Source organism: Erpetoichthys calabaricus, chromosome 15, assembly GCF_900747795.2.
Source record: "Erpetoichthys calabaricus chromosome 15, fErpCal1.3, whole genome shotgun sequence".
Classification (NCBI taxonomy): Eukaryota; Metazoa; Chordata; class Cladistia; order Polypteriformes; family Polypteridae; genus Erpetoichthys; species Erpetoichthys calabaricus.
This window is the reverse complement of record NC_041408.2, coordinates 5,183,932-5,209,348: the sequence shown is the minus strand read 5'-3', so window position 1 is coordinate 5,209,348 and position 25,417 is coordinate 5,183,932. Positions and strand designations below refer to the sequence as shown.

The following is a 25,417-nucleotide window of genomic DNA, read 5'->3' as shown; positions in this document are numbered from 1 at the left end:
AGCTGTTAGGCCACAGCCGCGATGAATAATTTATTATCATTCTGAGCTCCACGGCGAATGAGCAAACTTGTAGGATAAAAGAGCATTCAGTGTGCGTCCAACGTGAGCAATCCCAAAGCTTCTCCTGGCCCCTGTGCCTCTCCGTGGGGGAGCCCTGCTAATATAATCAATGTTACATAACTGGTAGGTGGTCCGGGCAGCGTAACACTAAATATAACGCTGCACTTAAAAGGCGCGTATATAATGGGCGTACCTAGCAAACCCCTCAGGCAAGCACAGAATTTTCAGCTTAGTGCTGAAGAGGACGGTAATCACACTGAAGATGACTGAAGTCTCCCGGTGCGCATAAACGTGTCAGAGCAGAGCAAGCGAGCGAGCGACAACATGACAAGGCGCTTTGATCCACCGACCCGTGGCACAGATCAAGGTAGGCTCTGTAAAATCCTGCTCAATGTAAACATTGCAGATACACCGTTGTGCCCCAAAATCCTTCTGGGCTATGGTGGCTCTCGAGGTCATAACCTTTTATTTTTAAGGTAGTATTTAAAAATTAGTTTTTATTCTTTACATTAAAAAAGGTCAAATGTTGGAATAACAATACAGGTAACACGAATCCAATATATTTATGGACAAATAAAGATCTATCTATCTATCTATCTATCTATCTATCTATCTATCTATCTATCTATCTATCTATCTATCTATCTATCTATCTATCTATCTATCTATCTATCTATCTATCTATCTATCTAATTTTGTGATCCTGCCGACTTTACTAAAATGAATATCAGTTATCTATCTATCTAATTTTGTGATCCTGCCGACTATACTAAAATGAATATCAGTATCTATCTATCTATCTATCTATCTATCTATCTATCTATCTATCTATCTATCTATCTATCTATCTATCTATCTATCTATCTATCTATCTATCTATCTATCTATCTATTTTTGTGATCCTGCCGACTATACTAAAATGAATATCAGTTATCTATCTATCTAATTTTGTGATCCTGCCGACTATACTAAAATGAATATCAGTATCTATCTATCTATCTATCTATCTATCTATCTATCTATCTATCTATCTATCTATCTATCTATCTATCTAATTTTGTGATCCTGCCGACTATACTAAAATGAATATATATCTATCTATCTATCTATCTATCTATCTATCTATCTATCTATCTATCTATCTATCTATCTATCTATCTATCTATCTATCTATCTATCTATCTAATTTTGTGATCCTGCCGACTATACTAAAATGAATATCAGTATCTATCTATCTATCTATCTATCTATCTATCTATCTATCTATCTATCTATCTATCTATCTATCTATCTATCTATCTATCTATCTATCTATCTATCTATCTATCTATCACAGACCGACAGAGGCTGACAATCTGCTTTAACTGCTTTTAATTCACATTGACTGCCTCCTTCAACCATTTGTACTCCTCTAAAGGACACAAGGAGTCCTCTGTAACAGCTGGGGAGCCAGCCGGGCAACTCTGACAATAAGATTCACCTGAAGGCAACAAAACCAGACCTTCGGCCAGTCCAGCCCTTAGCACCACAGTAACATGAATTAGCAGCACAGGACTTGTGTCAGCTGAGAGGTTCTGGTCTGAGGTGAGAGGACACGCCTCTCTTTATGTTGTCCTGATCAAGGGGGTGTGGCTTTCTCAGGGCTCCGTCACTGGGGTTCTTCCTGGTGCTGTAGGAGGGAGAGAATGGACAGATAGCAACAGCGCCTCTTCTCGGTCTGCAGTGGTGTTGCTTATCTTGATTGAACCCTGAATTTGATCCCCAGGGGTGCATGAGGAACTCATTGAAGCAACTGAATCCATCACTGCACTGCACAATGCGGAGTCTTGGCTGAGTTCTTAAACCCACTTGACTCTGCACCACACAAATGGCTGCTCTTAACCGCGTCCTGGATACTTTAGTAGGACACTAACGAGTAGACACTACAGCACAGACTTAAATTTATTTTCATTTTTCAATCAAACATGTTTTTTTGATTTGCTTGTATGATATCGACATTCTGCAAGATAAGTAAATAAGCTGTCATCACGCAGCATTGTGCCTGCAAGTACTTTCACTTTGCATTGTTAAAACTGAAGCAATGAGCTAACCAAGCGTGTAATGGATTGCACGTTTGCATTTACAGAATTCTGAGAGGAGCCTCTCTAATAGCACCATAAAATGTCTTCATTTACTCAGCAATCTCATGCAAAGTGAAAATGAGAGCCCCGGCATTAAAAAAAAAAAAAGAGAGAGAGAAACTCGAATTTGTGTAGCGCTGCTCCTGCGTGGTAAGCTGACATTATTTAGTGGACAACAGCAGTGATGGTCAAATCCCATATGGAGCCCCCCAATTTACAGGGTGTGCGCTCCTTGAGTTACCAAAAATGGGGTCCCTGGTGTCCAGAGTGCACATATGTGCTGAATGCATTCACAGTTAGCCCTGTGGCCAGCGATGAGGGAAAACACAAGGGGCTCTCCCCCGCTGTCTTGTTGATGGAAGAAAAGAACACGTGAAGAAGTATCGGCACAGGCAAATCGGAAATAAAAAAGACGTGCCAGTGGCGTGAATGCTGCCATGTCACTTGGCTAATTACACATGCCGGCCAAAACTGTGTGACCTGGTCAAGCAGTGCCCCAAGACTGTATGTATTTGTTATTTGTTGCTATTTTGTAGTTGTTTGTTCCTTTTTTATTTGGCTATCATTCCATCTGCATTTTTTATTGCTTGAGGAACAGTAGTGCAATGGTCAGCATTGATGCCTCACGGCTAAGGTCACATTTTTGGCCACTATAATTTCTCCGGTGTATTTGACAAGCCTCTCCCTAACCCTCAGGATGGGATGAAATCTTAAGTAATCAACATAGACATCAGTGTTAACATTTGCGGTCTACCATGTGATGTGTATGTCTCTGTTATATCCCATTCGGTATGGTTTTCATGAAAACAGTGTTAATGTTTGTGACACGCCCTCTGTTGGAATGAAAAGTGCAATGCATAAGTCTCTCTTATATGCCATTCAGTATGGGTTTCATTAAAGCAGCGTTAATGTTTTTGATGCACCATGTGTTAGAGTGACACATGCAATTCCTGTGTCTCTCTTATATGCCATTTGGTATGGTATTCGTAAAAGCAGTGTTAATGTGTGTGATGCGCCATCTGTTGAAAATGACAAGTGCAATGCATATGCCTCTGTTACATGCCATCTGGTATGGGTTTCATCCAAGCAGTGCTAATGTTTGTGATGCACCATCTGTTGGAATGAAAAATGCAATGCAAATGTCTCTGTTATATGCCATTCTGTATGGGTTTTGTAAAAGCAGCGTTAATGGGTGTGATGCACCATGTGTTAGAGTGGCACATGAGATTCCTACTTTTGGCATGGTATTTATAAAAGCAGTGTTAATGTGTGTGATGCGCCATCTGTTGAAAACAACAAGTACAATGCATATGGCTCTGTTATATGCCATTCAGTATGGGTTTCATCCAAGCAGTGTTAAGTGGTGCGCCATTTGTTGGAATGAGAGAGACATTGCAATCGGACAGATACACAGACAGACACTTATCCTTTTATTAAGGTGGATAAAAAAAAGAAACGATCCCGTTGATGCAAGTATTCTGACCCTTCACTCAGTGCTTCATTGAAGCCCCTTTGTCAGTCTGTGATTCCAGACTGTAGCCTTCTTTGCTTTGGTCACCTGGACTTGGAGATTGTCTGCAGTTCTTCTCGGCAGATGTTCTGAGGCTTTGTCAGTCAGGATGAGACCGTCAATGCTCGGTTATTTTCCGGTCTCTCCAGAGATGTTCAGTTTCTGGCTGGGCCACTCGTGGACATTCACAGAGTTTCCCCCAAGCCACTCCTGCACAGTCTTTGCTTTGTATCATTGGAAGGTGAACCCTCAGCCCAGAGTAAGGTCCAGGATGGTCTTCAGCAGGTTTTTTAGTATGGATATCTTGGTGCTTTGCTTGCTTCAGCTTCCTCTCAGCTTCGTCACGTCTCCCAGTCATCCCTGAAGCTGGCACCATTTGAACGGTCTTGCACAGGTGACGAGCAGTGCACGGTCTCCTCCAGATGTGACGCTGATCTTGGCTTCCTAAGGTGCCTGGCATTTGCCCTTTACCTGAGGAGAGGCACCTGTCTGGCCAGTCTGTCATAAAGCCCAGATTAAGCTGAGGTGGCAGTGATGGTTGTCACAGAGCTCAGCCGGAGAGACCACCGAGTATGTATCTAACCAATGTCCCTTCTCCCCCAATTGCTCAGTTTGGCCATCTGTAAGTAGACATGTGGTTGTTCCAGACTTACTCCATTTAAGAATTATGGAGGCCACGGTGCTGCAGCTTTCTCCAAATCTCAGATCTTGTCTCATGGGAAAGGCGCTATACAGCATACATAAAATAGATTTTTATTATTAAGCTCCACTGTGGGTCTCTCTGTAGTCAGGTGTGTGTCTGTCCTCAGCAGTCCAGTCGTCTGAATTGACCCCCCGGTGGTCTCATCTCAGCGGTGAGCAGTAGAATGGGATGCAGGACTCAAGTGTCATAGCAGAAGGTCTCAAAACCTGCGTCAGGGTGAGATTTAAGTGTTTTATTATTAGTGAATTTGCACAAATTCATAAAATCCTCTTTAATTTTCTCACTTTGACATTCTTGGGTGTTGAGTGTTGTTTGATGAGGGAAAAAAATTAATTTAAACTTTACAAAATGTTAAAAAAAAATTAAGAAGGACAGAAGACTTCCTGAAAGCGTGGTAGAAATGCGGCACTTCCAATTTAAATGAAGCACATTATATGGACCCTCTTTATATACACCAGCATATGTGCATTGTGACCAGCAGGGGACGCCACCGAGACCCGCAGACACAATAATACTCGACACAGGCACGGGTTTAAATAACAGATTTTAATCTACCAGGCATGTTATATAATGAAGCACAGCCAATAATCACAGACAAGGGGGCAAATAAAACAGAACACTGGCATTACGGGGCATTGTTGCTGAAAACTGGCTTGTTGCTTAATACTTTTGGCATTTTCCCTTCATTGTCAGATAAAGTCTTGTTTGTCGAGTGTGGATTGACAGTATCCTTCTCCAAGGCGGATGTTGCATTCCAAACTAATATTTATTTTTAGTAAGAGCTTAAGAAAAAGAAAAGAAAATACACGTCAAAATGAGAAAAAAACTACCAAGTGCATCACCAGGCCGTAACTGGACTGAGACGTCTGCGCAAAATCCAATCTGTCAAAGGCGCAGGGTGCATCCGCACTGCTTGGGTGGGCCCTTGAAGGAGATCATCGGACCATCGATGTGACTGATGATGATGTGCACTGCTGCCCAGACCGGGGGACAAGGTACAGAAGTGTGCCGTAGAGTGAGGGTCTCGGGGACAGAGCCTGACCAGAGGGCTTTAAGTGACATGTTAGTGTCATTAACACCAAAAGGAGCATTTAAGGTCTGGCGACATGAGAGTAAATGGGTAAGAGGTACACTGCGGTAGTTACCAACTCTATGAATATAAATATTAAAAGAAACTTAAAAGGAACTGAATAGCCTTTGTAAAGGTATATGTTATGTCAGGCACTATGGAAATAAACATAAATATTAGAACACAGAAAGAAAGACCATTTCAAAACAAGCAAAAATATAGATAGACAGATATGTAGATAGAAAGGTAATTTTAGCGTAGTTGGCAGGATTAGATAGATAGATAGATAGATAGATAGATAGATAGATAGATAGATAGATAGATAGATAGATAGATAGATAGATAGATAGATAGATAGATAGATAGATAGATAGATAGCGTAGTTGGCAGGATTAGATAGATAGATAGATAGATAGATAGATAGATAGATAGATAGATAGATAGATAGATAGATAGATAGATAGATAGATAGATAGATAGATAGATAGATAGATAGATAGATAGCAGTAGATTAGATAGATAGCGCAGTTGGCAGGATTAGATAGATAGATAGATAGATAGATAGATAGATAGATAGATAGATAGATAGATAGATAGATAGATAGATAGATAGATAGATAGATAGATAGATAGATAGATAGATAGATAGGCACTATATAATAAACAATAAAATAAGTAAAGAAAGCACAACCCAACAATCCAGTAGCCAAACGCCTAAATGCTATAAATAAATAAAGGGATGAAAAGCAAGACTTGGCTGCCAACCTGCAGCACCGGGCGACACCACAGTGGTGATTGTTATGAAGGAGGAAGACAGCAGACAGGAACAAGATACTCCATAACTCTAAATCACTCCTCACGGCCCTCTCGAGTCTTCCTTGGATAACAAAGTAAGAACGCATCATTTATTAACAGTGAAGAAAGAAATCCCTAATAAGCCCCACCGAGAGCAGACGATGGTCTTCCGGTTGGGTGGATGTGATGAGCGGATAGTTTTAAAAAGCCTAGAAGTCATCCTTCCAGGATGGCTCAGGTTTCACAAGTTGCTTTATGTTTTGAGTTTTTTTAGTTTGAATTATGTTATTAGAAATGAACACATAACTAGGATTTAAAGAGCAAACCCCTCCGTCTCGTGGTGGTGCTCTGGTCATATCCCTAAGGCCACTGGTTGCAAACCCCTTGTCTGTGTGGAATTTGCAGATATTTGCTTTTCTGAAAACTGCCTGTCTTGTCCTGCCTGTTATCAACAGGGTCCATGACCAGCAAGCACAAGTACTCCACAGTAGCTCTTTGCCAAATAAGGATCCCAATCTCTGAACTGTCCATTTATATCTGCCCATTCCCAGAAGAAGCAGTGCTTGCAATGTAAGATGGGAACAGCTCTAGGCATTGTCTTCAGGCAATGGCACCAACTGGTGAGGAAGCAAGAAAAACGATTGCTGCCAGGGCCCCTCCTGCCTGGCAGTGGTATTACTCTGCTTACCTGAGCCCTCCAGATAGTTCCTTAGCATGCATATGTAACAATTTATGTATAAAAATATATAGCGGTGGAGTAAAGGACTGAAGATCCATGAAGAAAGGTTGGGGCACCAACACGGTCATCTCTGTTTAATGAAACTAAATAAAAATAAACAGCAACTGTGGGTACAATTGAGAAAATAAAAATCAAAAACAATGAGAGAAGAAATCCGGCTTTGTAATTTCACTGATTTCGGTCACGTGGTTGGAGCTTCAGCCTGTAGTGTGTTCTGTTCAGAATGGAACTCCTACATTCCGGTGTCTGCAGGATTTATACACGGGGGACTGTAAGAGGCGGAGTCAGTAACCCTCACCGGGCATCTCCTCAGTACTGCTGAGGGAATAGAAGAGGAGAAAGTTAGCATCAGCGCCCCCTCTCAACTTGGGGTCCATAGTGATCCATAGACGTATATGAAAGACTATATATTTATTTAATTTATATCTGTAAAATCATCTATCTATCTATCTATCTATCTATCTATCTATCTATCTATCTATCTATCTATCTATCTATCTATCTATCTATCTATCTATCTATCTATCTATCTATCTATCATCTTGAACTTGATTTGCTAGATGTTTCTATCAAAAGCGACACAGGCTGAGAAGTAATAACCTGATGCCAATGATTCCTTCATCACAGAATCTCTCATAAACGTACCAAACAATGTCTTTTGTTTCCTTTCTATAGCCATTATAGTGCCACTCTTTCAATATACGCACAAGGACATCTCCTGTTCTGTAAAAGTGGTGAAAAGTGTTGGATTACAAGGCTGCAGGCTTTCTAATGACATTCCAGAATTAAGTGTATTTTTTAAAGTTACCGGCCAAACCGGTTTTTTAACTTTTTTTTGGAGGAAGCCGTAGGGTAGAATCTTTCATGCGTTTCTTTTGAACTTTTTTAACTGTTTGTGCTCTGTTCTCTGTTTTTTCTGCTCTGTGTGGGTGGCATGGCAAATGGCACAGCCCGCTCTTTGCCCCAGCGTCCTCGATTCAGATTCTGTCATCGTCTCGGTGGATTTTGTACGTTCGGATGTCCCTTATCTACTTTCGCTTTTCTTCCTGTACACCTGTGATGTGACGGACTGTAAATGATTTCGTTGTGGTTGTGTGCGCGGATGTGCATTGCTACAGATGGCCGCATGTCTTGGATTGCTTTCTGCCTCACATTCGTGAACTGGAGTAAACTGGTTTGATGATTGATAGACGGATGGATGGTTCAAATTTCCACAATAAAAAGTGTATTTTACCAGTTAAAATGACTACGTGGCCACATTAGTTCATTCTGCTCAGTTCAGTTTTATTGTTTCTTGTAAAAGTTTAGAATGGCTGTGCAGGCAGTTGTGTCCTCCTTATTATATCTGCCTGTCCAGCACTGGTAGGACCCCCTTTTTTCCTCCTGATTCAATACACTTCAGGATACTTTTGGCCTTTCCTGACTCGACAGCTCCCCTCTTGTTCCACCTCATCCCATGGGTCCTCTTTCTGCTGAGACCTTGGCACTGCCTTTCACTGTCACGTTCAAGGAAGCGGCTTGAGATTGTCATGATTGACATTTTTCTTTCACCTTTCCAAGGTTTCTCTTTAGCCCCTCTGAGCACAGGGTCAGCCATTGTACAGCGCCCCCTGGAACAATTTCCAGGTTAAGTGCCAAATGGTGTAAAGCCCTTTCTGGCAATAACAAGAATTGAACCGGCAACCTTCCAGATGCCAGCGCAGAGCCACAATCGCAATTTAACATGACAGACATAGAAAGAGCATTTGAACCTCCCAGCCAAGAGGGGAGCCGCTGGCTGAAAAACATCAAGTACAATTCGCATTAAATCTTCGGCATGACAATCGGGGGCGAAAATCAAATTGAGAGATTCTGTAAAATGTAGTGTAAATAAGAGGAATGAGGAACTATACGACACCAGCAGGCACTCGCTACTGTGTACTTGTTCTCAAGTTTTTTAGCAAGCTTTTGTTGTGCCAGAGGCACCCGTTATCTTAAAAAAGCTATTAGCTTCAAAGCAAACTTTTCAAAGTAGGTCTGGCACTTGATATGAAGGGTGCAGCCTCTTTATCACTCATCATCGCTTTTCACGCAAGGTTATTGGCACATAGCTAGTACCGTTTGAGGAATGAGTGTGTGATGCAATACGAAAAGCAGAGATTATGTTTCAAAATTAGCATCCACCTTAATTAAAGCATACGTGTTTTGCATGTCTGTGTGTCCATGTGGTTGGTATGTCTCTGTCATTGTAACAGGCAGTAACAAACAGTTATAATAATAAAATGTGTTGCATTTGTCATTCCAACAGATGGCACCTCACAGACATTTACTCTAATAAGATGCATTGTGTTTGTCATCCTAACAGATGGTGCTTCACACGCATTAACACCACTGCTTTTTATTAATCCCATACCAAATGGCATTTAACAGAGACACAGGAATTTAATTTGTCATTCCAACAGATGGCGCCTCCCAAATATTTGTTGTAATAAAATGCATTGCATTTTTTAGCCCAGAAAAGGGAGCATAACATACATTAACACTGCTTTTATGAAGCCCATTCCAAATTTCATATAACTGAGACATTGGCAATGCATTTGTCATTGCAACAGATAGTGCCTCACAAATATTTCTAGTAATAACATGCACTGCGTTTGTCATCTCGACGGTACAGCAACACACATTAACATTGCTTTTATGAGTCCCATACCAAATGGAATATAATAGAGGTGTATGCATTACACTTATCATTCCGACAGATGGCACCTCACAAACATTTATTGTCATAAAATCCATTTTGTTTGTCATCCCAACTGATGGCACATCAACACACAATTAACACTGCTTTTATGAAGTCCATACCAAATGGGATATATCAGAAACATAGGCAATGCATTTGTCATTCCAACAGATGGCTCCTCACAAATATTTATAGTAATTAGATGCATTGCATCAACCTAATAGATGGTGCATCATCACACATTAACACTTCTTTTATGAATCCCATACCAAATGACATATACTAGAGATAGGTGCATTGTATTTGCCATTCCAACAGATGGCACCTCCCAAACATTTGTTGTAGTAAAATCCATTGCATTTGTCATCCTGGAAAAGGGTGCATCAACGCACATTAACACTTCTTTTATGAAACCCATTCCAAATGGCATATATTAGAGACAGGTGCACTGCATTTGCCATTCCAACAGATGGCACCTCACAAACTTTTATACTTATACAATTCATTCCATTTGTCATCCCAAGAGATGGTGCATCAACACACATTAACACTGCTTTTGGGAATCCCATACCAAATGATATATACCAGAGACATATGCATTACATTTGTTATTGCAGCAGGTGGCGCATCCCAAACATTTGTAGTAATGCATTTTATTGCTACATGCCTTACCAAACACATTCCAATAGATGGTGCACAACAAACGTTAATGCTGAGGTCTGTGTTGATCACTTACATTTCAACCATTTGTAGATGGGTAGCACCCCTTGTCATATAATATTCCCACCCCTCAGCCCTAAACCGGATTAAGTGAGTTTGAGAATGAGATAATAAAAGGGCATATTTAATTAATGTTGACCACTTTGCAGAAATCTGTTTTCAAGGTGACATAAAAGAGGCTTTTTCTGTTGACCCGCGTCAAACCCCCTGTGATCAAATGTATGCAACTTACAAGGAGGGTGAATACTTTTCACAGACCCTCTAAATAATCTTTTTAACATTCAAAACTGCCTGTCGACCCAAGCATTCTTGAACCCGCCAAGTGATTAGTTAATAATAGGACTTGACGAGATGCTGTAAAATTGTGCAAGCGAGTTCATTCCGCCTGATGTTTTATTCAATTGATTTGTGTCTGTTGGAGCGGCGCCCGTGATTACGGATGACAGACGTGTCTGCTCAGTGTGTGATTTAATGTTAACCCTAGTGCACATTTCCCCACTGCTTTATTATCAATTAATATCGGTTTCTGGCTACTGTTTATTTTATACAGTAAGTAACGTGTAATGTATTGGCATTCATCAGCAAGACAATATCAGCTGAAGGATCTTAAATTGCACAATTAGCAGTCAGTGAGGCAGACGATTGTGAATGTGCAGCTTCAGCGTGGGGCTGCAACACACGGTGGGCCGTGGTGCTCTGACAGCTGAACTCGTGTTGAAGCTAGGGGTGCAAAAAGATGCAAGATATGTTTATTGGCCACATAACTACATACTGTATCTCACAGTCAATGCTGTTCTTTATTCTGATACAACTGTTGGGGGGAGGGGTTGTTTGAGTGGTCCCCTTTGAAGACAGAGTGATGCCCTTTAGTTCAAAAAGGTCCCCCACCACTATGGGCTCACATGTCATCCCTATTGTCATCGACTAGGAGTCCCAAGGGCACATAAATCCCAGACCAAATATCCACTAGAGGGGGATAGCACTGCTAAACCCTGGCAAGTAAGGATTTATTACCTTAGTGTTTCACTAAGAAGGTCCAAGGAGCACAAAAGGCATAAATGAGTTGGCATCAAGACAGGGAGGTGGAGGTGAAGCACTAAACCCTTGACTTCAACTCATGACTCCTCAATTTATGGTATCACCAACTCTGACTCCGAGTTCTCAATTTATGGTTCCCCCGACCCTGACTTCGCTATTTGTAATTAGACTCGAAAATTTATTGTGTTGATCGGAAGCACACAACTTATAAGATACAAGACATTTTATCACGGCCAATGTGAATCATCAGGCTACTTTTTAGCACCCTAATCTCTTAAAGGTTGGGCTTAAAGTCTTTCTTATATTATTTATTAAATGATATTTAACAAAAATGAAAGAACAGGCCATATTTTTACCAAATGGCTAGCAGAAAAAGTAGTTTAATTAAATTAGTATTAGTAGTCAGGCAGTCATTGCCCAACCCGCTATATCCTAACACAGGGTCACGGGGGTCCACTGGAGCCAATCCCAGCCAACACCGGGCGCAAGGCAGGAACAAATCCCGGGCAGGATGCCAGCCCACCGCAGGGCACAACACGGGACAATTTAGAATCACCAATGCACCTAACCTGCATGTCTTTGGACTGTGGGAGGAAACCCACGCAGACATGGGGAGAACATGCAAACTCCACGCAGGGAGGACCTGGGAAGCAAACCCATGTCTCCTTACTGAGAGGCAGCAGCGCTACCACTGCGCCACCGTGACGCCTGAATTAGTATACGTGAATTTGGAAATTTCAACACAATTGATAACAGTTTACAATTAATTAGAGACAGAGTTAGAGTCGGTGCATTTTTTCTGACTCCGACTCCAACTCCAGTAACCCAGTAATTGATACTGACTCCACAGTCCTGCAGCAGAACAACACCCCACAAACACAATTAAAAAGGTGAAGCCAAAACTGGAACAAGACGTGCAGCAAAACGCAAGCAAACTCACCATTCCCAGGCACGTCTGAAATGAACCCCCAGGAGCTGTGGGAGACCCTTTGGGATTTATAGGACAGAGGGCAGTGCCTGGCCATGACTCTTAGGGGACCACCCACAAAAACATAACACAGTCTTGTCGAAGGGTGGTACTGCTTACCTCACCAGAGTTAGGGAGGTGATCCTCAGGCGCGCATGTGTGACAATATGAATAGATCAATTCACTGAGACCACTTTGTAGGGATCCCGTTTTCACATTTGCCGATCCTGGCAATGATGGGAACAACAAGGAAGCGAGACGTCAGTCACATTTGTATCCTAATAGCGTATCTGTGGACTACCGGGACACAAGGAGAACAAGTCAGGAACAAACCCTAGATGGGAACGCGGGGCTCACGCTGATCCGGTTTAGAGGCCCAGATTAAATGAAAGTGCTGTTCAGCAGCCAGAAGTAGTACCAGCGGTCTATGAGCGTACTGTAGGTGGTCTCGTCTCTTCCCCCACAGACATCAGATTGCGTTTCCTCTTACAAAATGTTGGCCTCGCTCCCTGCAACGCACTCAGTCAGCACTTGTCTGCTTCAGTGCTGCTTCTGGACGTCGTTTTCAAACTGATAGGTTAACAACGTAGTGAAGTGTCTCTTTGCAGGTCTGCCATTGAGGGTGCTTTGTTTTATGGCAGCTGACCGAGTGTCAAGTGTTACCTTTTTTGAAAAGTGTTTCTTTTTTTTCCAAAATGTATCACAGGCTGAATTGCAGTAATAATTGTATTAACCTTTTATTGTATCAAGAAATGGCTTAATTGAGGAGCTTTGGTTGGGTCAGATAACATCACTCAATCCAGATAGATAGATAGATAGATAGATAGATAGATAGATAGATAGATAGATAGATAGATAGATAGATAGATAGATAGATAGATAGATAGATAGATAGATAGATAGATAGATAGATAGATAGATAGATAGATACATTAGAAGTCCTATACAATAGAAATGAAATGTGCAGTATAATAAAAACATAAGGAAGGCATTATATAGAAGCAAAAATAAGATAGATATGAAAGATATGTAATAGATATCAAAGGTACAGTACTATATACAATACAATACAATACAATACAATTTATTTTTATAGAGCTCAAAATCACACAAGAAGTGCCGTAATGGGCTTTAACATGCGCTGCCTTTTGACAGACCCCAGCCTTGACTCTCTAAGAAGACAAGAAAAAATCCTTGTAGGGAAAAACTATACTATATAATACATTGATAAGAAAGGCACTATATAATAGATAGATAGATAGATAGATAGATAGATAGATAGATAGATAGATAGATAGATAGATAGATAGATAGATAGATAGATAGATAGATAGATAGATAGATAGATAGATAGATAGATAGATAGATAGATAGATAGCGTAGTTGGCAGGATTAAGACAGATAGATAGCATAGTTGACAGGATTAGATAGATAGATAGATAGATAGATAGATAGATAGATAGATAGATAGATAGATAGATAGATAGATAGATAGATAGATAGATAGATAGATAGATAGATAGATAGATAGATAGATAGATAGCGTAGTTGGCAGGATTAAGACAGATAGATAGCATAGTTGACAGGATTAGATAGATAGATAGATAGATAGATAGATAGATAGATAGATAGATAGATAGATAGATAGATAGATAGATAGATAGATAGATAGATAGATAGATAGATAGATAGATAGATAGATAGATAGATAGATAGATAGATAGATAGATAGATAGTGTAGAATAAGAACAAGATATGTGTGAGTTTGCTTCTTTCCGGAAAATGTAACCAGACTAGGTCACGTACAATACCTTTAATGCGTTACCCTACTGCTCTCAAGATTGTGTTGCTGAGTTTAGCACTCTTCATAAATTTAGCAATTCCCGAAACACCAAGATGGATTATTTCAGACAGAAGGATTAGCGTGATCGCATCTGGAAATGCATTTTGTGGATGCTTCTTCCCGTGTTTGCTGAAAGTGTGTGCGGAGCAAATATACGTCAGAGTGCAACGAACACACGGAGATTGCAAACTCCTTTGCAGCAACCCGGTTCAGGGATTATTTACATGGCCAACATCATCAGAGTATTCATGGAGAAAGCTAACTCTGGTCACCCGATTACTCAATTGCCAATAATCTGATTTCTTTAACCGGATTAAGGGTTTACATGGCATTTTAGAAAGCAGGTTTCTGTAAATAATCGAGTTATTGAATGCAGTAAATGGCAACAATCAACACAATTCCAATTCATGTGGTGGCAGTGGTGTCCACTGGGCCACCAAGCCATTTCTGATTTTCTGGCATCCCTTTCAGATGTGGTTGTTTCCCTTTCCTTTATTTCATGTTTCCAGAACAAACTCTAGAAAAAAAAGTATAGTTAGGAAACAGTTGAATGTGTTAAGATATGTGCTTTAATGGATGTTACTTTTATTTGTCTGTCCTTAAAGATTCATGTTTTAACGGATACAAGTTTTATTTATTTTTCCTTATTCATTTGTTATTTTTTTAATTCATTGCATTGTTTCACAGACTGAAATGATTTTTCCAATTATAATAATGTTTTTTTTTTTATTGTTCATTTTAGGGAAAAACAGTGACGTCCTCTAATGAAAATGGTGGGGCTGTAAACCAGCAGTGATCAGGTAAGACCGCCCTGGCGTTGAATTCATGTTGGCATTTGACAATGGTTGGATGGACGTTCATATTCTGTTGTGATTCCGGCCACAAATGAAATAACAAAAAGAAAAAGAAAAAAAAAAAAGAGAGAAAAGGCCAGGTGTGCCTCTTATTTCGGGGTCTGGGCCAACTGGATTGGCCACTCCACAGGCAGCCTAACCCCAAACTCCAAGAGACAGGCTTTCCAGCCTGCCCAGACCCCAAATGGGGCAAAGGCTTTTAATGTCATGATTATAATTGTGGATTGTGGACCACACTGTGCTGACTTAACGTGTTATATCTCAGCCAGGACCCCCCCACCCCCCTTCACAAAACATGAATTTTTTGTTCATTCCTTTGATTTATGTTGTTTATGTGTGTTATTTTTTGATTTTGATTTTGCTTATGTATGTTAGCTGCCTATGTTATGTCCCTTTTGTGTTGTGGGAGGTCCCCCCAAGAGGTGGGTTCACCTGCCAATCACCACCTGGAGGTACCCTCCGCCCTACAATAATAATAATAAGTTGCATTTACAGTGGGTATAGAAAAGAATCCCCCCCCCCCTCGAAATATTCCCCTTTTTTTTTGCTTTACAGCCTTAAATGAAAACACACAAACTAATATTTTTTCCAGCTTTACTTACTCAATGCAATCTCTAATATCCAAGTGAAAGATATCACAGCTACAGTTCAGAAGAATTTAAAAAAATAAAAAACAGTAATCCTGATATTAATAAAGGACCATCCCACCCAAACTCACTCAGGTGTAAGTGCCCACCATTTCCATTGCGGTTACTGGCTGTGATCAGCTGTAATGAGTGTGATTAGTGAAGCTGTTCCTGGATCATTCATGCCCTTCCTTGGCAGTGCCACTGACAGCACACAATTGACTCTGGGTGGCAGGCCACTTTCAAAAGATCTCAGGGACAGAGTTGTGGACGGACATAAGGCAGGAGATGGAGACCAAAAAAACTCTCAAAGGCTTTATCAGTCCCAAGGAGCTCAGTAAAGTCCATCATAAAGAAGTGTTTGGTTCTACTAGGACCCTCCAAGCTGGATGGAAGAGCAAGGAAGAAACTGGTAAGAGAGGCTACCAGGAGGCCAAGGGCCACTTTGAAGGAGATACAGGATTTGATGGCACAGAGTGGTCATTAATGGTGTGCATGTGACAACCATTTCACAAGCGCTCCACCATTGTGGCTCGTTCGGGAGAGTCACACTTCTCAAGAAAGGCCACATTAAGGCTTGTTTGAGCTTTCCCAGAATGCACCTTGAAATTTCTGATGCCAAGTGGAAAAAAAAAGGTCTTATGGTCAAAGGAGACCAAAATCCAAACTATTTGGCCTCAACATCAAATGCAGCTCACCATCCACAACACACCATACCTCCAGTAAAGCATGGAGGGGGCAGCATCCTGTTGTGGAGGGCCTGGGGCTCTCGTTAGAAGGAAAAATGGATGGGGCAAAATACCATCAAGTTTTTAAGGAAAACCTGCTACCCTCTGCCAGAAAGTTGAAGATGGGGCAGAATGTTCACCTTTCAACACAACAACGACCCGAAGTACACAGCAAAATGGACCACCCAGTGGCTGAAGGAGAAAGAAGTGAAAGTCCTGGTGTGGCCAGTCAGAGCCCAGAGCTAAATCACACTGAAAATCTGTGGGAAGATCTGAAGATAGCAGACCACCAACGCTCACCATCCAATGTGACTGAACTTGAACAGTTCTGTAAAAAAGAGTGGGGGGCAAATATTACACAGGTATGCAAAGCTGATAGAGAAGAATCAACAGACTCAAGGCTGTCATTAAAGCAAAAGGGGGGTCACCAAAGTGACGTTGACATTGGGGGGCTGGTCCTTTAGTCCTCTCAGTAGGTCTTGTGTTTGATTTCTTATCATTCTTCTGAACTGTCGCTGTGATATCTTTCACATGGATGTTAGAGGTGGCATTGAGTAAGTAAAGCTGGGAAGACTTATTAGTTTGTGTGTGTTTTCATTTAAGGCTGTAAAGGATAAAAAATGGGAATATTTCGAAGGGGGGATTCTTTTCTATACCCACCTTATAGAGCGCCTTTCACAAACCCAAGGTTGCTTTAAATACAGAGTATAAGAAAAAGGCACAGAAGACAAAATTTCGTAGAAGAGGAAAGATTCCATTTGAGATCTAAAGGTGCAGATAGAGGAGCAAACTCGGAGAGTTCCAGAGTTGAGGGGTCATAGTACTGAAGGAGCTACCTGCCTCCTGGTGTGTGGGACAGTAAGGAGGACCTGAGAGAGCGACAAGGAGTGTAAGGAGCTGAGTGAGGTGAAAGGGGGGCAAAGGTTATTTAGGTCCTAGAAGGTGAGAAGCAGAATCCTTGATGGAACCAGTAACCAGTGAAGCTGGGAGAGAAGAGGGGAGACGTGAGCAGAACGCTTTGTGTGGCTGCGGAGTTCTGAATGTGCTGGAGCTTCTGTGTAGATTTTGCCCGGGAGGCCGATGAAGAAGGAATTACAGTAATCGATACGAGACATCATGAAACAATGAACCAGAGTTTGAGCATCCTTGAAGGACAGAAATGGACGGAGGCTGGACAACGTGACAGAGATGATAGAATGAAATTTGTGGAAAGAGACCTAATGTGTAGCTCAACGTTAAGTGACGAATCAAACAAAACACCAAGATTTCTGACAACGGGAGCAGGTTTGACAAGTGGACCGTCAACAGAAACGGAGACGTTAGACGCTTTAGAAAGTTGGGATTTTGGACCTACCAGTAATACTTCAGTTTTATTGGCATTAAGTTTGAGAAAGCGATGCACATCTGGAGAGACCCCCACAGTTCCTAGCGGTTCATTTTAAATATACCTGGACCTCTTTTTGTGCTTGTTGCAAGTTACTTGATGTTTCGACCCGTTTGCTCGATTTTTGGATTTTTGGGTCCTGGCGTGTTCACCTTGGGTTTCCTTTTCTGGCAACTCCTTTGTGCTTTGTGTGCTCTACAGAGCTTCATGTATTTACAGAGCTTGGCCATATTACTAGCCAGGGTTTGATGGTGACATCCCCCTCTAGTGGGCATTATTATAAACTGCTTGTAGCTCTTATTTGGGACTTGTGACATAACACTCCTGCCTCACAGCCCCAGGGACATGGGTTCAATCAATGTCTGTGTGGAATGTGTGGTTGTGTAGGTAAGCTTGCCCATCTGAAGTCTCGTATTTTACATACCACAACAGAATGAAAAAACTCGCTGTGGGTGTTAACGATTTGTAAAGCGCCACTCCGTCAGGCAACACACTCTGGGCGGTCGGAAACAGGGACGGAAGATCAGACGGTAAACATGACCTGGACTGCGATTTTCAGTCGTGTAGTTTGAGGTGGCGTAGTGACTGCCATCGTCAAATCTGACGTGCCCCATGACAAAAGAGTCACGTAACGTGACATTGGCACAACTCTTTTTCTTCCTTTGGTCCCAGGGCTGAATAATTTTCCAAAAAGCTCAAAGCAATGGTTTCACACATAAAATACTTATGTTGTGCCCCTACAGTAGGCATATTTACATATTTATTACATACGTGTTGGTCCCATCACTCATAAACTGAAAGGGATTTTCTGGCATGCGGTGGGTTGGCACCCTGCCCGAGATTGGTTCCTGCCTTGTGCCCTGTGTTGGCTGGGATTGACTCCAGCAGACCCCCGTGACCCTGTGTTCGGATTCAGCGGGTTGGAAAATGGATGGATGGACTTTCTGGTAAAGCAACGGCTTGATGTAGTCAAGTGGCCGCTAACCCGTAGTTTGCACCAGCAGGCTGCGTTGATTTGGTGAAGTTCAGTTGCCAGCTTGTCAGTGTAGTCCTGCTAGGGTGAACATTTTGGTTGGCGCGTCATCTTCACGAGCGTGTCCAGCACTACGTTCAGCTGATGCAGGCACCCAACTTTCATTTTCGATCTCCAGATCACTTGTATTAAAAACATAGTTCGATAAGTCAGAGTCCGATTTAGCACTTGTGCATTTGCTTCACCATCTTGCCCGATGTCGATGCCATTCTAGATGTTGCTTGATGTATGCTACTCACCCACATGCAGGGTTTCTACATCAAGTCAATGAGTCTAAACAGTCCTCCGAGCAAAGAGGGTCTACCTATAATGTAACGGTGAGTTTTATCAACATTTTTAGCTTTCTTTCGCCCTCTGACCCCCACCCCCCCACCCCAATATCCGTCCTCAATCCCTTGTGTCGAGAAAAGTCGACATCCGCCCTTAAAGAGTTAACCACCTGAAGAGTTGTTCCCATTCGTCGTGTTGTCCAGTCAACAGGAAAAGCGATGTTTCTTTAGGTAGTGAGCCTGCCAAACATTTTGGATTTGGGGGCTGCAATCTGAAATTATGAGCTTTGGGGTCTCGGAAAACAAAAATCATTCACCATTCACTTTATGGCTGCTTAGTTGCACGAACTGGGATGCTGTTAATCGATGTGACCCCTGAACCAGACCACCTTAGGCACACCTCGTGTTTTCGGTGGGGGTGGGGGGGTCATCAGCCCTGCCATTCAAAATGCCTGGAAGGCACGTGTGCTCATTACGTCTTATCTTGTACCTCACCGTGTCTTCATTTGCTCCCACGGCACCTCCTGCGGCCTTATTTACCAAGCAGTAAACCCACAGCAGCCCTTCGTGCTTTAATTAAAGCCGTGTGTGTGTGTGTGTGTGTGTGTGTGTGTGTGTGTGTGTGTGTGTGGCACCTGTTAACCATGTGCTTCGTCAGAAATCCACGTTTCCCCCATTGCAACGTAGAGGCCTTGGCGTGGACTTTCAACACGTTTGACCGAAATCCATGGGCATATAATGACTTTTATCAATGGCTTTATTGTTCTCCCTAGCCGCTCGTTTTTAAAACTGATTGCTGTGTAAACCTTCTGACTTGCAGTGAAGTAAACTCTGACTGCAGTAATTGGTATCTGCAGTAATACTCGAGCTAAACCTCATTAAGGCGAAGACCTGCATGGCTGGTCAATGAATAATCAGGGGAGAGAGAGAGAGCCTGGATTAAGAGGCACTGCCAACAGGAAGCCAGCGAGCGAGCGAGCAGGCGAGGGGCATCACCAGGCACACACAGCCTGGCTAATCTCGCGTTCTCGTACTTTTGTTAATTAGACACGTCTGGAGCCCGGCAAGCGAGCAGCAAAACATTAAGAGGAGGTGAAACTGATACAGAGTGGGCCGCACTCAAAAATGGAGGAAACAGCTGGCAGATATTTTTGTTAGCTTGATTTGTAGTAAAGGACTATGGTGGGGCACTGATGCTGTGTTACATCTTGTCACACTGCCTGGATCAGCTGAAAGAGCCAAGCAGCCCCGTAATCTCCAAAGGAACACCGGACACCCAAGAAAATGTACAGCTGAGGTAGATTATGTTAGCCCCCTGCTAATTCATCGGTCTGTAGGCGCAGTGCCACCATAAAAACGGACCAGAGACTTTTCAGAAACTCAGGAACGGTTGTCGTATTCCCACTGCGAGAACCCGGCACTTCTCGTTCAACCAGGAACTTTCATGGGTTGGGGCTCGGACGCTGAATTGTGCTGATTAGTTGACCAGAAATCTCTCAGTAGTTTATTAGTCTGTTAGTGGACGTTAGAGAATTATTGGTGATCAGAAAACAGCACACCTCGCACCACAGCAGTCTTCATAGCCGCTTCACAGGTGCACCATGCCATGCATGGCATCAAAGCAAAAAACTCCTCGTGAAGTCGCAATGGCTTCACAGAAATAAGGTGCGGGGGTCCCCCATGAACTCGCGATCGGGCCACACTTTGCAGCTCATCACTCTTCATAGTCGTCTCCCTGGTGCACCACACCATACACTGCACTGAAGCAATAAGCACGGCGGGAGCACAACACATGACAGTGTCCAGGGACCAATCAGCACGATTCAACACTAAGAGCTCCACCTACAATACTGGAACAAGAAGTTCATACCCTGGAGTAGGGGCCAAAAAAAGTACCAGGGACTAGAAATGGGCCGAGTTAAGGTGATGGGACTGATACAAAAGTTCCTGAGTTTCTAAAAAGTCCCTGCTTTCTGTGGTGAGAAAGAGCCTGAGATTAAATGAAACAATCTGAAAACCTTCTGACAAGTGGCCATGCCACTTCAACAGGGGCACGCAAAGCCAATTAAGAAGGCCAGTTTAGTTATGGGATGCCCTAGGGACCTGCTGGAGGTAGCAGTGGAGCACAGAATGAAGACAAAATATCTATCTATCTATCTATCTATCTATCTATCTATCTATCTATCTATCTATCTATCTATCTATCTATCTATCTATCTATCTATCTATCTATCTATCTATCTATCTATCTATCTATCTATCTATCTATCTATCTATCTAATCCTGTCAACTACGCTATCTATCTATCTATCTGATCCCTCCAACTATGTTATCTATTTAATCCTGCCAACTACGCTATCTATCTATCTATCTATCTATCTATCTATCTATCTATCTATCTATCTATCTATCTATCTATCTATCTATCTATCTATCTATCTATCTATCTATCTATCTATCTATCTATCTAATCCTGTCAACTACGCTATCTATCTATCTATCTGATCCCTCCAACTATGTTATCTATTTAATCCTGCCAACTACGCTATCTATCTATCTATCTATCTATCTATCTATCTATCTATCTATCTATCTATCTATCTATCTATCTATCTATCTATCTATCTATCTATCTATCTATCTATCTATCTATCTATCTATCTAATCCTGTCAACTACGCTATCTCTCTATCTATCTGATCCCTCCAACTATGTTATCTATTTAATCCTGCCAACTACGCTATCTATCTATCTATCTATCTATCTATCTATCTATCTATCTATCTATCTATCTATCTATCTATCTATCTATCTATCTATCTATCTATCTATCTATCTATCTATCTATCTATCTATCTATCTATCTATCTAATCCTGTCAACTACGCTATCTATCTATCTATCTGATCCCTCCAACTATGTTATCTATTTAATCCTGCCAACTACGCTATCTATCTATCTATCTATCTATCTATCTATCTATCTATCTATCTATCTATCTATCTATCTATCTATCTATCTATCTATCTATCTATCTATCTATCTATCTATCTATCTATCTATCTATCTATCTATCTATCTATCTAATCCTGCCAACTACTCTGTGGTTATTGCTTTCCTTTATGTGTTTGACAGTCTAGACGTAGCAATTCAGCCTGCTGTTAAAATGCAGTGGAACGGGTGACATTTGGTTGAGTGCGTGATGCCCAACATCTGATATTTCGGCTTTAGCTGAGCCTGATGTGCCATGTCAACTGTCCTGCCTGCTGCACACAAGCACATCATCATCTCCACCTGAAGATCTGTGAAGATCTTGCAGCTTTCCACAATGATCCAATACTCGACACGCCCACTGGCCCCCCAATGTCCTAGATGGTCCCTCTCTCACTCACACAGAGGCTGTCAGTCCGCTAATGAACCTGTAGACAGGACTGGGAATAATTCAGTTTTCATGGTGCCCTGACATGTCAGAGCCAATGATCTGAATCATCCAGCCGGGTGCCCAAAATAATTCTGTGGCTGCTGACATAGAGTAAGCACCGCATGATGGACCCATTTACTGTACGTTCTGACAGCAGCAGCTTACAAAACCAAACTTTTTCAACTGCAACCTTGGGATTCGTTTAGATAAAGGATCTGTGGAACCTCCTCCGAATGTGTGGACCACGGCATCCTTGAAAATACTCAAAGCAATGAACGGTAGAAAGTGAAAGGTCACAAGAGAGCAGAGCAAGATCTACACTCGGGGGTCAGGTCTGTTCATCTAGGATACCATGCCTGTTTGTAAGCCCACCTAATACCTGGGCACAGAGTTCATGACTTTGGACTTCAATCTGACCCTGTGTGCCCAGGAGCAGGTGACTTCACCAATCTGTGCTCCAACTGGAAAAATGAAACAAGCGTAACCAATGGTATCTCAGGTTTTGTAAGTCGCCTTGGATTAAGGTCAGTCAGGGTGAGTGCACTGTAAGTTAGCAAATCTTCCATTATTAGTGTTATCTAGACTAGGGGATTCCAACCTTGGGGACACCCCCAATCTGTCCAGGGTTTGGCTCACTCCCAGTACACCTGTGTCATTTTGATCTTTGGGTGCACAATTTGATGGGCCCCCTATGGGTTACCAATACGGGACCCATATTTTGGCCCATGTGAAACACATTTGGGTTTGTCACCTAACCCTAACCCTAACTTGGCCTTGAGGCCCCAACAATGAGTGGACAATACGCATGGAGGAGCATTCAGACCGGGTTGGTTGGTTACCCTTCTCCCTTTGCTGTTAGGGATTCTCACATAATGGAAAGACAGAGGTGGGCCATCTCCTGGGGGGGGGGGGGGGGTGATAGCGGGCTATGGGTTACATCCCTCTGGCATGGCTCCTGTTTTGGACATCTGCAGGTATTCATGGAAGTGTTAGTTCTGCGGGGCAGCCCTATTGGGGTCTACTGGGTGCCACTAGGGGGTGCTCAGCAGGGGGTTTCACCTGACCCAGAAGTACATGACATAAACGTGCTGGGTGTTCTTCCAGGGGTCCGCCTTAAAAATGGAGTTTTCTGTGTCACCTGGTGAGTCTGAGTCAGGAGTGAAGAAAGATGAAGCTCACCTGGAGTGGAGGAAAAGAAATAAAGAAAAGAAAAGTGAAGTGAAGTGAAGTGAAGTGAAGTGAAGTGAAGTGAAGTGAAGTGTTTGGCTTAATTTGGAAGGAGAAGCCCACCTAAAGAAACCTTGCCTGATAAAAGACTAATTTTAAAGCCGGGACTTCCCAAGACGCCTCCTATAGGCAACAGTCCTGCCTAAACCGATGAGTCTGACTGCCGCTCCTGGCTCTTTTTAAATCATTTTTAACTCTAGCATTCGTCCAAGCATTTCCATTCATTTACTTTAATATTTTTAAACCATTTAAAATATAATGGCATTTTCCAAGAATAAATTAATCTGCTAATGGCTGACTTTCAGCTTGATCTAATATGATATAAAAGTCTTAAACCCGTTTAATCCAAATCTAGCCTGCGGTGGGTAGAGGCGCGAAAACTGATGTTTGCTGAAAGGTGACATTTATGACAAAACGCAGGGTGACGAGGACCAAATGTGACCTGCAGGTCTCTTAATTAGCACTTCGCCTGTTGGAGGCTTTAGAAAGACACACAGACACACACACCTGTGTATCGAAGGTCCCACAGTTCACATTGCAATGCAGGGCAAAACAACAAGCCGTAGTAATAATAATAATAATAATAATAATAATAATAATTCTTTACATTTCTATAGCACTTTTCTCTCTACTCAAAGCGCTTTACATAGACAGATGGGGGCCACTTCAACCACCACCAATGTGTAGCCCCCACCTGGATGATGCCACGGCAGCCATTATTGTGCCAGTAGGCTCACCACATGTTAGTTAGTAGGTAGTGAAGGGGTGAGAGAGAGTCAGCCAGTTATAGACAGAGGACAGTTAGGGTGCCAGAATGGACATGTTAGCCAGGAGATTGGGACAAACCCTACTCCTTACAGAGGATGCCCAGAGATCTTTAATGACCAGAGTCAGGACCTCCGTTTTACGTCTCCTCCGAAAGATGGCACCATTTTTTTACAGCACAGTGTCCCCCAGTCAGTGCATTGGAGCATTGGGATCCACATACACAGACCACAGGGTTAACGCCCCCTGCTGGCCTCACCAACATCTCTTTCAGGAGCAACCCAAGCTTTTCCTAGATGGTCTCCTATCCAAATGCTGGCTAGGCCTGAACATGCTTAGCTTCAGGCGGATGACCTTTTCTGAATTGCAGGTGTGGTGGTTGCTGCTAATGAAGCCAAAACAAGCCATGATGGCCACAAAAACTCCCTGTAGACCTCAACAGTCAAGTTGTGGACCACTTGAAAGTAAGAAAACATATTCCTCACAATATTTCCAGCTGTGTCCATCCTTCTGGAGCAGACAGATACTTGGTTCTTCCACCCCAGTCATTGTCTTATGGGCAAACTCTAGTGGGTCCAAGTGGTCTTTCACAACAGGACCACTCAGTTGGCAATCAAGCAGTATATTCCAAACAGTGCTTCTGGCTGTGTCCTTCTACATCCATCTACCCCAATCGTTGTCTGATAGGCAAACACTAGTGGTTCCATGTGGTCTTCCACAAGAGGACCACCTGAAAATCAAACAATACACATCTTAACAATGCTTCCAGCTGTGTCCATCCTCGTGGAGAAGACAGATGATTGGATCTTCCAGCCCAGTCATTGTCTGA

The 25,417-nt window shown here is 42.3% G+C and overlaps 1 protein-coding gene across 4 annotated transcripts in view; it reads left to right on the top strand.

The window, feature by feature from the left end:
- LOC114666051 (1-phosphatidylinositol 4,5-bisphosphate phosphodiesterase beta-4) overlaps positions 1–25,417 on the top strand; it is a 275,642-nt gene that overhangs the window by 16,767 nt on the left and 233,458 nt on the right. For all 4 annotated transcript variants that reach the window (XM_051919278.1, XM_051919276.1, XM_051919277.1 and 1 more), the window contains exon 2: positions 15,026–15,083. The gene's annotated coding sequence lies outside the window, so the exon portion shown is untranslated. The remainder of the gene's footprint in view (positions 1–15,025; positions 15,084–25,417) is intronic.